Here is a 13,396-nt window from a genome sequence, read left to right as displayed (position 1 = left end):
AGATTCAACGGTGGCTACCGCTACATTCTCGTGGCAATCGATTCCCTCTCCCGCTTTCTGCGCACCCTCCCACTAAAGACGAAGCGCCCCGCCGAAATGAAAAGGGCCATGATAAGACTTTTTCGGGGAGGTAACGTACCTACACGCATCTTTTGCGACAGAGGCGGGGAATTCTACAACAAGACCGTCAAGGAGTATCTCTCACGAAAGAAGGTACACATGTATTCTACCTTCTCTCCAGTAATCAAAGCATCGCAGGCAGAACGCGTCATACGCACTTTACGCGACAGAATATTCCGTTATTTTAGAGTAACGGGAAAATACCACTTCGTTTCCGCGCTTCCCAAGATCGTGCGCGACTACAACACCACCAAACACAGGACTTTGGGCATCAGCCCGTCCGAAGTCACGCCCGAAAACGAATTGGAGCTGTTCAATAAGATAAATGGGAAGCCCGTCGTACCCTCCGTGAAAAAGGGGATAAAGTGAGGGTCCTACTACACAGAAAAGGTTTTCATAAGAGCTCGGAAGGGAGTTGGTCGCCTCAGATTTTCACCGTCTCCCGCCTGAGAGACACCTCTCCTCCCGTCGTACACCTAGAAGATTACCGGGGTAAGGAAGTGGACGGATCTTTCTACCCGGAGGAGGTACTTGTCGTAACCCGAGACGCCAATCAGCCTTGGCCAGTAACGAAAGTGCTGAGAAAGAAGCAAGTGAACGGTCAGAGCTTCTCCTTGGTTCGCTGGTTCGGTTACGACAAAGAACACGACAGTTGGGTTCCGAGCAGCGACGTGGTCAAGATTGGGAAATGATGTCAGACATCTACGTCCACCTGCTCTCGAACGCCAGCATGGATAAGTTTCCCTCGAATAAACTCAACGCCTTCACGGTAGCTTTCGATAGTCCGCTTCAGCTCTCGAATCGGTATAAAGTCGGTCTGATGGATCTCAGCATAAGTAACGATTTTTTAAATATCGGCTACGAAAGGCAAGATGCGAAAATCGAGGTTTCTTTCGAGGACACGGTGGAAGCCGGCAGAACTTTTCGTGTCACCTCGGATCTCGAGAGGGATTTGGGAAAAGCCCTTTCGGAATTCGACGTTTCTTTCGCGTACAATAAATCGCGATACGACTTCGTCTTACCCGTGGACGTGAAAGCCGTAGAATTGGACCCTCGGCTCGCGCAAGCGCTCGACGCCTCGCTAGCGTCCCGCGAAGCAGGTCGTGCAGTGAAACCCCCCAAATTGAGCGAACGCGAAGCCACCTCCATCTTATTGGAGCACGCCGCACCCGTCGCTTTCGGCGACGTCACTCTGAATTCGGAAACCACGTCCCTATGGAACACACTCAACAAGTATTTCCAGACGCACAAGCTGGACGCCTCGCTAGAATTCGCGGATAACGTGTACTCTCTGAAAACACCGAAAGGGTTGCACGTACCGGAACCATTTGTCAAGCTGCTACATCTCACAGCCGTCGAGGGACACTCTCCCCGTAGCGCGTCAATTTTCTTTCACGATCAAGACGAAAATTCCTCGATCTTTGCAAGTACATGTGCCTCCCGGCTATTATGCGACGCCGCAAGCACTTCTAAATGCGATTAACCAGCGCGTAGGCGAACGCGCGCGCTTCAGCTTCGACGGAACCGAACAGAAATGTAAAATTCGGCTCTCCGAGGGCACCTCCACCCTAAGACTTTCCGAGTACCTGGCCGTGCTTTTGGGCTTCGAATCGCGTACCGTGTTCACGGGGGAGGATGCCACGAGTTCCGTCGAGGTACTCCTGGAACCCCCGTTTCACAACATAATCGTCTACACGGATATCGTGGAACCCACGTACGTGGGGAGCGGGAAAAAAACGATATTAAAAATACTACCCTTTTATTACGAGAGAGACAAGCACGTCGTCACCTACACGTTAGATAACATCCCGTATTTTAACCTGTCTCAATTCGAAATTCCTTCAGTGACGATCGTTCTCGCGGACGAAACGGGAAGACGTTTGCCGTTGCGGTCCAAAGGCAGAACCAATCTAACGTTGCATTTCAAATATGTACCGTAATTCCCCCAAAATTAATTCCCGTGTACACGGGACCCCTTTTCCAACGAGGGGGCGGTGTGTTGAGCAAGATATCCAAGTTTATCGTTCCCATCTGGCAGCAAATAAAACCGATCGCCAAGAGAACGTTGAAGCGCTTGGCGCGGAATTTGGCCGATGGCGAAGGAATATCGCGCGCAGTAAAAAAGACGGCCATAGCAACGGGGAGAGACGTGCTGGATTCCATGGAGGGCCCTGGAAACAACAATGGGAAGAAACGCCGCAAACGACAACAAAAGGCGCCGACACACGACGCACCTGCAGATATCTTTGGTACGCCGTGAAGGTCACACATCCGCTGCGCGCGCTCCGTCATGACGTCAACAAAAGGAAAAATACAGACGCCGATCTGTCTAATGAGTGATGTGATGATATTCGAACCCCCTTCCATTCAATACGGCGTGGAAGATACTTCGTACCAACTTTTTTATCCGGTCAACGGAGAAATAATTCCGTGATCGAGTTTTGTATTCAAAATTTGCAAAGGGCACACTTGGATCTCTACGGCAGTTTTGTGTCTTTGACCGTGCGCATTGTTCGCGACGACGGGGAAGAAATGGACGAGAAAGATGTCGTTGTCCCAATAAACCACCTGTTGAGCGGCATGTTTAAGACGGTCATCGTTTATGCGAACAACAAGCTCGTCAGTTCCAACGAGTTGTACGCCTACAGGAGTATTTTGGACGTCGTGCTTCATTCCACGCCCATGACTCAAGAAACAGTGCACGCGGCTGGACTTTACGTCGAGGACGACGAACATTTAAAGGACGATTACGACGTCTCGTCTCGCGGTCCGAAACAACGTTACGAAGCGACGAAGGGTGGCAAATACTTTAACCTGGTCGGTCAGATCAATACCGACTTGTTTCAACAGCCGCGCCTGATGGTACCTGCCGTCGAAATTCGCGTCGTTTTCCTATTAAACAACGACAAATTTAAACTCGTATCGGTACCCAAAGACAAGAAAACGTACAATTACGATGTGGACATTAAAGAAATGACGTTACACTTGAAAAAGGTGACGCTGGCACCTTCCCTATTTTTGGAATACGAGCGGCGGCTTCAGACCACGCCGGCCATCTACGTGTTACGCGGATTGGAAACCAAGGTGCGGAGCTTGAGTGCCGGGAGCTTGGACGCTCACTTTGAAAACGTTTACCCCGAAAGGGTGCCTTCCAAATTATGCGTCGCCCTGCTTGCCACGTCCGACTTTCTCGGCGACATCCAATCGAACCCCTACAAATTCCGTCATTACGACCTGTCTCATTCGATGCTCTCCGTGGACGGCCAGCAAGTGCGAGCCGAGTACGACTTTCAGAACGACCTCGTCAAAATTCCCTACTTTAACTTCTTGCAAGAACTGGGAGAGAAACATTTCAAGTATAGCTACGAGCGATTTAAAACGAACGGGTTCCTCCTCTACTTCAACTTGGACGTGGACAAGTGTTCTTCTCCTTCGCATTTGAACGAGTGGCGAAAAGGAAACGTTCGCCTGCAATTACGCTTCGCTAAAGCCCTTCCACACGCGGTCACCATCCTCTTGATTTCCGAGTGTCCCAAGCTCATGTACGTCGACAAGGACCATACGGTCACCTTCCCATAAGAAAATATGTACGAGAGTGACATCTTGGCACTCGTGTCCCTGAACCCCCTCGCTTCCTCCATGCTGAGAGGCATTTGCGCTTCCGACGAAGCCTTCGTTTTACGCAAACCCGGCTATTTAATCATCAATACCGAAGAGCGAAGAAGGCGCGGACAGCACTGGGTGCTCTACCTGAAAAACTACGACGGGTCTGCCGTGTTTTTCGACAGCTACGGACTTCCCCCCATCGAAGCAAACCTTCGAAAGACTTTACCTGTAGTGGACGAGTATAACGACAAGTGTATTCAATCACCCTTTTCGCCTTACTGCGGGCTTTTTTGTATCTACGTAGCCACGCGCATGTCGAAACGCTACAGCTTGAAAAGTTGTGTATCCATGTTTTCCTGTAACCTCGAAGAGAATGACGAAACAATAAAACGTCTCCTCGTGAGCGAACTCGTTTCGTAAAAAATAGTCTATTAATTTTTTCACGACATACACAAGACCCTTGCGAGACGATCTTCCAACGTGCTGACCCGACGCTCACCATCGTCGCCGGTCTGCACCGTGACGTCGAGGGATGTGTGGAGAAGCCAGTAGCGACGGACGATAGGTCGGTTGAAACCCGCGTTGATGAGACACGGGTCGACTGTCTCTCCTCGTCTATACTTTTCCAACAGCTCGAGCTTGTAATCTACGAATGCTTCATTTTCTTTGCAATCTTCCCACTGACGGTGAACAGACGTAAGGGTATCGTCTTGAGAATCGAGCGAAAGTCTCCCTCGCAGCTATCGCCGTGAATATAATCGCGTAATCGCAGCAAGTCCCGATACATTCGCGTTTGCACAAAGGTGGCAAACCTCTGCTCGGGCGTCATCATGACTGAGACGGAATGAGAGTAGACAACCTTTTTTTATTTCTCGTTACACATGAATTAGGCTCCAGCTTTGGTTTCGTAGCCGGGAAGGCAGCCCAAATACGGACGAAGGCTCGAGTCTAACCAATGGCTGGGGTTTCTCGACCAGAGTCCACCGCAACGACAGGTAGTCAGTTGATCGCCGATTCGCAAAAAGAAGGTCTTTGGAGGAGGCTTGAAGGTTAGGACCAGGGGTAGATCTCCCGTCAGTAGCCATTCGTAATCTGCAACGAAAGGAGTGTGAGAAACGCGTTTTTTTTTTTAACTCAAACACACACACACACGTACAATCTTCTTCAGTCACAGAGTGACACGGATGGTCCATCTTCTCCATCTTCCTTCAATAGTCGAAGTCCTTCGCAACGTACGTCGAACGGTACCGTCCGACAGCCGAGAAACGGGCGAATCAATCGGTCCGTCCAATGCTTTTGCTCTGAAAAAATGTGAACGATTATAGGACGTATTAAAAAAAATAACGAGGAAGCGTACCTTTGGACCACAATCCACCGCAATTGGTGCAGAAGAAGCGGGCGCTGCCAATCTCCCGAAATATGTGAGGCGGGAAAAAACCGACTTCATGCGCAGCAAAAGTGTTGTACACTGGAAACGAAACTCTTCAAACATTTCGACGATGATGACGTCATGGGTATTACTTACGAGGATCTACCAAGCTGATCATGATGGAATGACGATCGACCATTCGCTTCAACATTTATAGTAAAGCTTTGCCTCTCACTCTCTATGACGTCATTGTACGTGTTTGAACATGTTAAGACGTGTTTAAACATGTTTGAACATGTTCGGACACGGGCGGCGAACCGTCGAAGTCGCCCCTGGACACACTCGTTCCTCTCTCTTCCTCTTTATGACGTCATTGAACGTGTCTGAACATGTTTGGACGTGTTTGAACATGTTGTGACGTCACTGAACATGTCTGAACATGTTTGGACGTGTTTGAACATGTTGTGAACGTGTGTAGACACGAACCCCGCAATACGAAAAACGTCCCGCAGTACGAATTAGATTGGTGGTTAGTGTGTCGCGCCCAGTGTAGAAGGATCCTGGGTTCGAATCCCACTCTGGGTCTTCTTGTCGTCATGTACAAGTCGTCCCAGAGTGTTAGCTAGAAATTAGTGTAATGTTTTATTCAACGTCGATGGTATTATTATTGTCATATGCGACATCGCAAAAAGGCGCGAAAGACGGAAGGCGGGGTGGTCAAAGTACAGACGACACCGTCGCAATGCGAGGAGGAGGAGAGCGGTGTAGCGACTATAAAAGGTGCGCTGGTTCTATGACGATTGACAGGAAGCCCACGAGGGGCATCCATCCACGACACGAGGCGTTTCGTCGTTTTCGACACGAGTGTATTCTATGTATGACATTGTTTTTCAGGAACCGATAGCCGCTGTCACCGCATGACACTGAACACAGGAACTCATCCCATCCTCTCTCATCATCAATCTCAAGCGTTCCTCAACTGAAGGGAAAAGTGAGCATTGTTTCGTGAGGGGGAATCTCGTACTGATTTTGTTTGACCGCAGTGCCGCGCTGTCTCGTATGTCAGTACGACCCCATCGATGCCATGCTCGTGGCCGTAGAAAGAGAGCACGAAGCTAGAATAGAGAATCTCGGTAATAGCCCAGTCGTCCTTTCAGATGACGATGACGACGACAGAGACAGAAGTCCGCCTTTCGTAATACCTGAAACGGACGACGACGAACCCCTAGATAGACATGACAATGCAGACGAATTGCTCATGTGGGAAGGGGATCAGTCGTATGCAGATTTCATTCCTCTGGCTGGTAGGGTTCGAGATGAATCACCAGATGCAAGCCCAGAATTTCGAAACGAAGCTGAGCCTGTCCAGGGTCGTAGAATCGTTGAATTGAGAGAAGACGTCGTAGCGAATCATCCCTCCGTCACTGAGAGACGATTCCTTCCTTTTTTTGTCACAGATGAGGCATTTGACGGAACGGCTACTAGGTACACGCTTCTCTGTTCCCCGCACGACGACAACGTCCACGATTTGCGACTCTATCTACCGAGCATAGCTCCAGTAATCACGCGCGTCCTCGAAGCTTATCCCATGCCTTTCAAATTTTGTCTGTGCTCGAAGGCGCTCATGGTTAAGGACGGAGCCGACGGGTTGACTTCGCATCTCCTTCACGTGAACCTTCACATGAGAGTCGTTCATAACCGCCAAGAAATCGAAGGCGCGATAAATGCTGCCATCGCAGAGTCCTCGCAACGCGTTGAAAACTATGCGAGAGAAGGGTCTGGTTTCACCTCGAACGACGTGTCGACTTAAAACTAACGCGCTTAAAACCGAAGCGGATTGGATGCACGATCGAGCTTCCCGAGCTGCTAAAGAGAAAAACAAAGACTCTCACAAACGTCAAACTTCCGCCGAATCACGAAAAGGAGTGTTTCAAGTATAGCGTGCTGGCACTCTTACATCCTCTGAGGAGCAAACCAAACCTGTATGTAAGATACCACAAGTACATGAATCCTTCCCATCCGGAGACGCGCGTAACGTACTGGCCACCCTGCCTCCCAGTCACTTACGAAGACATTTCCCTGTGGGAGAGAAAAAACAAAATCTCCGTCTACATCTACGTGTTCGACGAGCAGACGAGTTCGATATCTACCGGACGGGTTCCCTGCACGCTCTATAAGGATAAAGTCCACCTGCTCGAGGTTAGGGAGCATTTCTATGGGATCCGAAAATTTAGCACTTTCATGGGACGAAGTGACTACTTTTATTGCGAGAAATGCACGTCCGGTTACAGAACGAGAGAGGCATTGCAGCAACACGAACGTCTGTGTCGAGACGTAAACGAAGTGATTCTCGAAATGCCAAAAGCGGGGCAGTGTGTCTCCTTCAACAAGATACAGTACATGCATCCCTATCCCTATTTCGCGGTGTTGGACAGGGAGAGCGTTTTGGAAAAGGACGCGCTCGTGAAGGACGCCTCGAGTGTGCACAGGATGAGCTCGTATAGCATTGTGCTAGTGAGAAGTTGTGATGGGAAAATAATGGACGTAGATGGCTATTTGGGACCCAACGCGGCAGAGAAATGCTTGCTCTCGCTCAAGCGATTTAGCGATCAAATCGATAGGTTGAACAGTTGTCCCGCGCCGTTGGTCATGAGTATGGAAGACCACTTTCGGCACGCGAGCGCTACACACTGCGAATTTTGTGGAATCGAATTTAACCGACATACGCGGAAGGTATCGCATCACGACCACACCCGCTTCGTAGAGCCCGGTTCTTCAAATTTTGTCACGACGCTGTGTGATACGTGTAACCTTACGTGTCGTAACACCAAAGAACTCATCGTGTGCGTGCACTACCTGCAGTACGATTGGAGCTCCCTTCTCCGCCACATGCATGTTCTAAATCTGGGCGAGCCGTGGATCTTAGCTTTGAGCTCGGAAAAGATAAGAGGGTTCAACATTGGCGATCTCCATTTCCGCGATACCACGCAGTTTTTCAACCTCTCCTTGTCGAACCTGGTGGAAACTCTGCTCGCCAGCGGAGGCGAGAGCGCGTTTCATTGTACCCGTCAAATGTTTGGTGACCGTTTCCGACGCCTCCTCAGGAAGGGCATTTATCCGTACACCTTCGTCGACAGTTTCGAAGCGTACAATTTGCCCGCACTACCGCCAAAGGAAGCTTTCAAAAGCGACCTGAACGACCAAGAGATCACGGACGAGGACTATCAGTACGCCCTCGAGATTTTCGAATTGTTCGAATGTAAGAACCTAGGCGGTTACACGCGTCTCTACGTCACGCTCGACGCCTGTCAGCTCTGCGACGTCATACTGTATTTCAGGAAGATTGCGCTAGAGACGGATAGGTTAGATATCCTATGCACAGTGTCCCTCGCCAGTTACGCGTGGAGCAGCGCTCTGAAGCTCACCAAAGTCAAACTCGAGCTCATGAGCGATCGCGAGATGTACGAAACGATCGAGAAGGGAATCAGGGGAGGCATTTGTAACAGCTTCCACAGATACTGTCGGGCTAATCACGAGGGGTGTGACGATTACGATCCCCAGCAAGAAAATACTTTTATCCAGTACCTCGACGTGAACAGTTTGTACCCGTACGCGATGATTTTCCATCTCCCGACAGGTGGTTTTGAGTGGGTGGATCCTTCAAGGTGGAGCGAGATCGATTTTCTCAACATTCCTCACGATTCGGAAGTGGGTTACGTGTACGTGGTAGACTTGTCATATCCCGAAGAACTGCACGCGCTCACTAGGGATTTTCCCCTGGCACCCGAACACAGGTGCGTGGACGAGAACGAACTCTCCCCCTACCAACGTCACCTGAAAGATGCATTGGTGCTGAACGCCCCTTCCACAACGAAACTCTTGCTGATGTGCTACGACAAAGAACGCTACGTCGTTCATTATGCACTGCTCGCTCTGTACGTGAGGTTGGGCATGAAAATAAAACGTGTTCACAGCATCCTCTCGTTCCACCAAGACAACTTTTTGCGAACCTTCGTGCAGAGAAACGTCGCGTTGAGGAATGCCGCGAGCACGAAATTCGAGCGACTTCTGTACAAAACCATGTCGAACAGCACGTTCGGTAAGTCGATACAAAATGTGAGACGGATGAAAAAGTATGCCCTAGCCTACGACAAAGAAAGCGCGCTCCGAAAAGCTAGCTCCGTCGACAGTCAGCATTTTCGCATTCTGAGTGATAAGTGCATCTTGTACGAGATGAAACAACGCCGCATCAAATGCACGCACCCCCTTTACATGGGCTTTGCCATTCTTGAAATATCCAAAGTCGGAATGTACAGCTTCATCTACGAGTCGCTCTTTTCTCGCTTGACATGTCCAGTGCAATTGATCTATAGCGACACGGACAGCATAATTTTTTCTCTCACGTGTGAAAGCCTGGAAGAGCAGCTGATGAAGATTGAGAGTGAGTTAGATCTGTCTTCCTATCCACCAGACCACCCACTTTTCAACGACGAGCACGCGAACCAGATGGGGTACTTCAAAGACGAGACGGGGGCGGAGTTATTCAGGAAGTCGTAGCCATCCGAGCGAAAATGTACAGCATTCTCTTGGCTGGGACACACAAACAGATCGCGAGAGCCAAAGGAGTTAAGAAAGACGTGGTGCGGAAACATTTATTGCACGAAGTGTACCGAGATTCTCTGTTCAATGAAAAGGCGGTCTCTCAGAAGCAGTGCACCATCCAGAGCATAAAGCAAGCGATGTACACCATTTCGAGACTCAAGAAGAGCTTGGTCCCCTACGACGACAAACGCTATCTCGTGGATGCCGTACACTCCTTCCCTTATGGGAGCTGCGAATACGGTAAGCTTTCCTAGTGTTTTGACGCGTATCGCATTACGATAGTACTCCCTCTTTGTGCAGCACCGGAAAACCCGGAAGAGAGCCCGAGACCGTCGACGTCAGGCATCGAGTAACCGTGGAACAAAGAGCTGCATGCGCATGTAATCGAGAATAAAAGTTCTAGTCGAGACATACTTCTCTCTCTCTCTCTCTCTCTCAGAGAGGAGAAGCACGGGACATCGTGGCAGTGTGGTAGCGGAATGGGTGTACGAAAAGAATTACCATTCCGTCATCGTGCTGGCGCAGTGACCCGCGCAATGACGGCGCTGCGATGAAGATTCCCCTTTTCTGGCACGTCTGATCTCACGTACGCAGCATTACGAGATGATCAGACAAGGGAGGGAGGGTGCAGGTATCTATTGACCAACTCTTTTGTTTGTATTCAATAAACATGTTTCAGTGAAAGAACATGCAGAGTATCGTCAAAGTTATTCGGACTGTTTAATGCGTTGCATGTCAATAACCAATCAGTATTTCAATAAATCAATGACAAGGTTGGCGATGTAGACTGCTTGCAAATGTCGCTGCTTCCGCAGGGCGTGCTTAATATGAGCGATGGCACGAGCGAGAAGGTCCACGATGTCTGCAGCGATGTAGTTGAATTCTGCGTTGGACAAGCTCACAAATTCGCTCATTAGTCCCAGGGGTCTGTCAGGAACCGTTATGCAGACGTTCTTGTAACGGGCGTAGATCCGACGCACCATCTCCTGCAGCGGCCCCGGCGAGATCTCTCCTATATTGCCAAAGCCTACCATGTCTATCACGTAGCGAAAAGCAGTGATGACGAGCTCGTTGCGGGGACTTTCGCCGTTGAAACATTCCTTCTCCACTTCTTCCCAAGAAGCGTGGGCGCGGGAACAATTTTGTAAAGAGTGGTAACTGAACATCTTCACGTAGTGATGACGCGAGCGCGGTGCACGCTGCCTTTATACAGATAAACGCGCGCGCAAAGAAACGAAAGTGAAACTCAGAAGCCACCCGTCGCGGCTAGGAGCGCGCGCGCAGCAGAGAGCCGAAACTGAAAATACCCGCGGGCGGCGCAGAGGGAGCTAGGAGCGCGCGCGCGCGCATGCGCGGACGGGTGGAGCAGAGGGCGCGCGCGCATCCATAGCTGCCGCTGCGCGTCGCCTCACTCAGTTTCTCTCGGGCTGTCACGGAAGACGGACGTGCGCTCCGCGCGCTCGCTCAGTTTCTGGCTGGCTCTCGTAGAGAGCAGACGTGTGTTCTCCGCGCTCGCTCAGTTTCTGCCTGGAAGTTGCCGCGGGGGAAAAGGTGAGTGATTTGACGCGCTCCTTTTCTCGTATGTTTGCCGTGTTTAGTGGTGACCGCGCTCGTGCTAAGCCTTTTCTCGCATGTTTAGACTTGTTTTGCGGTGTCCAAACCTGTTGACGCATGTTTAGCGATGTGTGGTTCCTGCCTTGTGTTAGCTGCGTAGTGTTGAGGTTAGGCCTAAGCGATCGCCCCCCGTAAGCCTTTTTCCTCGTATGTTTAGACTTGTTTTGCGGTGAGCAAGCCTGTTGACGCATGTTTAGCGATGTGAGGTTCCCGCCTTGTGTTAGCTGCGTAGTGTTGTGGTTAGGCCTAAGTGATCGTCCCCGTAAGCCTTTTTCCCCGGTGTGTACTGTTTTCTGTTTAGCAGTAGCGGTTAGACCTTTTCTCTCGCATGCCTAGACTTGCTTAGTAGTGCTACCATTTTTACCTGCCACTAGTATCTTGTTCTGTCTTTCTCGTCTAGAGCTATGATGGTGGCGCCATCTGGTGTGATGCCTTGCAACTAAGTGGCCACCTGTCATCGATCTCTGCAACTGCTGGGTGCAAACTACCAACATGGCGGACGCTGGTCACTCGGGTGTTGCGGAGCGGCTTCTTTGCCGCGGCATCGTTGATTTTCGAATAAATTGTTTCTCTCCACTCTATTTTTATCTTTTTATTTTATTTTCTGCCTATTTTTTTATTTTTTATGACCACGATTATCCGGAAACGCACAACTGGTCTGGACGCGAGATAGACATTCCCCAATTAGTGTGATGGCTCCCTGGAGGGTGCTGATTAATGTGGGGGGTCCCAATTAGCTCTAATTGCTAATTAATGGCGTCCAGACGAAGATGTGCGTTTCCGGATAAACGTGGTCAGTACTTACTACTGACGCCCGCACGCCGAACGTCTAATGACGTTCTACCGTTTGATGAAAATGCATGCCAGTTGCATGCCAGAAAATGCATGCAGGCTTCATCAGTTCCTGCCAGAAGCAGACTTCCCGATGTGGTCTGTGTCGATGTGGTATCCGTCAGATCTACCGAGCACTCTGCGACATAAGCTTTCCAATTAGGGAGCAGCAACTATTGTGATGTTGGCTCGTAGTGCCACCGCTGTCAATAAAAGGGCGTGCATGTGCGAGAAGTGGACGAAGTTCCCGGTTGGAACTCGTGCACTAGCGCATTCTGCTTGGTTCCAGAAGCTAGGCTTGAACTGGACATCTGTATGCTTCCGGGACTGGTAGTAGCCCTCCAGGAAGGTTCTCACAGTGGCGACGAGCTGGACGACGAAACCCCGGCCACTCCTGTTGTCCTTCGAAGAATTTGTTCTGACATGCCTACGTACGGGAAACTGGAGCAGTTCGAGGATGGCACCGACAGGTCCGAGTACCGAGAACAACTGGAGCAATACTTCTCTGCGAACGATGTCCCAGTTAAGAAGCAGAGGGCAGTAGTTTTTTTGAGTTGCTGCGGTACGAGAACATACTCAACCCTGCGAAGTCTCCTAGCTCCAGCAAAGCCAGCGGATGCAGAATTGGCCACGATTTTCGAAACGTTGGACAGGCACTTTGCGCCGAAATCTTCAGAGGTCCTAGCACGTTTCAAGTTGAACTCCCGCGCACGCAGGGAAGGGGAGTCCATCAGTGATATCATCGTCTCGCTACAGCGTCTGACGGAAGGCTGCGATTACGGTACTTTCCAGAATACCATGCTTCGTGACCGTCTTGTTTGCGGGATTAACGACGTCGCAATGCAAACCCGGCTGCTAGAGACCCCGGATCTCATTTGGGAAGTCGCGAAGAAGACAGTGCTCGCCATCGAGTCTGCGAGGAGGGACTCGACAGAGATGACGAAGACTGAAGAAACAACTGCAGCTACTTGCGCCATTAGGGTTGCACAGCCCCAGCCGCAGCGTGCCTGCCACCACTGCAACGGTAGACATCCACCAGATCGCTGCCGGTTTGCGGAGGCTACGTGCTATCGTTGCAAGGGGAAGGGACACTTGGCACGAGCGTGCACTGTACCTACGGATCGTTGCGAGGCTGAAGGAAGTAAACAGAGGCAGGCCTTAATGGGACATAAGGATGGACGGCGTCGACGACAGGGACAGGGAGCCCGCGGACTGCATAACGTCCAAGACAGCGATGAGTCCTCCGACAGTATC

At 50.5% G+C, this 13,396-nt stretch overlaps 1 long non-coding RNA gene across 1 annotated transcript; it reads left to right on the top strand.

Moving 5' to 3' along the window:
- The first annotated feature begins 11,156 nt into the window (after positions 1 to 11,156).
- On the top strand, positions 11,157 to 11,890 carry LOC135372748 (uncharacterized). The gene is made up of 2 exons (XR_010416106.1): positions 11,157 to 11,248; positions 11,712 to 11,890. It is a non-coding gene; the product is annotated as an uncharacterized LOC135372748 (long non-coding RNA).
- The last annotated feature ends 1,506 nt before the right edge of the window (positions 11,891 to 13,396 follow it).

This window comes from Ornithodoros turicata, chromosome 1 (assembly GCF_037126465.1).
Source record: "Ornithodoros turicata isolate Travis chromosome 1, ASM3712646v1, whole genome shotgun sequence".
NCBI classification, from domain to species: Eukaryota; Metazoa; Arthropoda; class Arachnida; order Ixodida; family Argasidae; genus Ornithodoros; species Ornithodoros turicata.
This window is presented reverse-complemented; position numbering and strand designations above follow the sequence as displayed.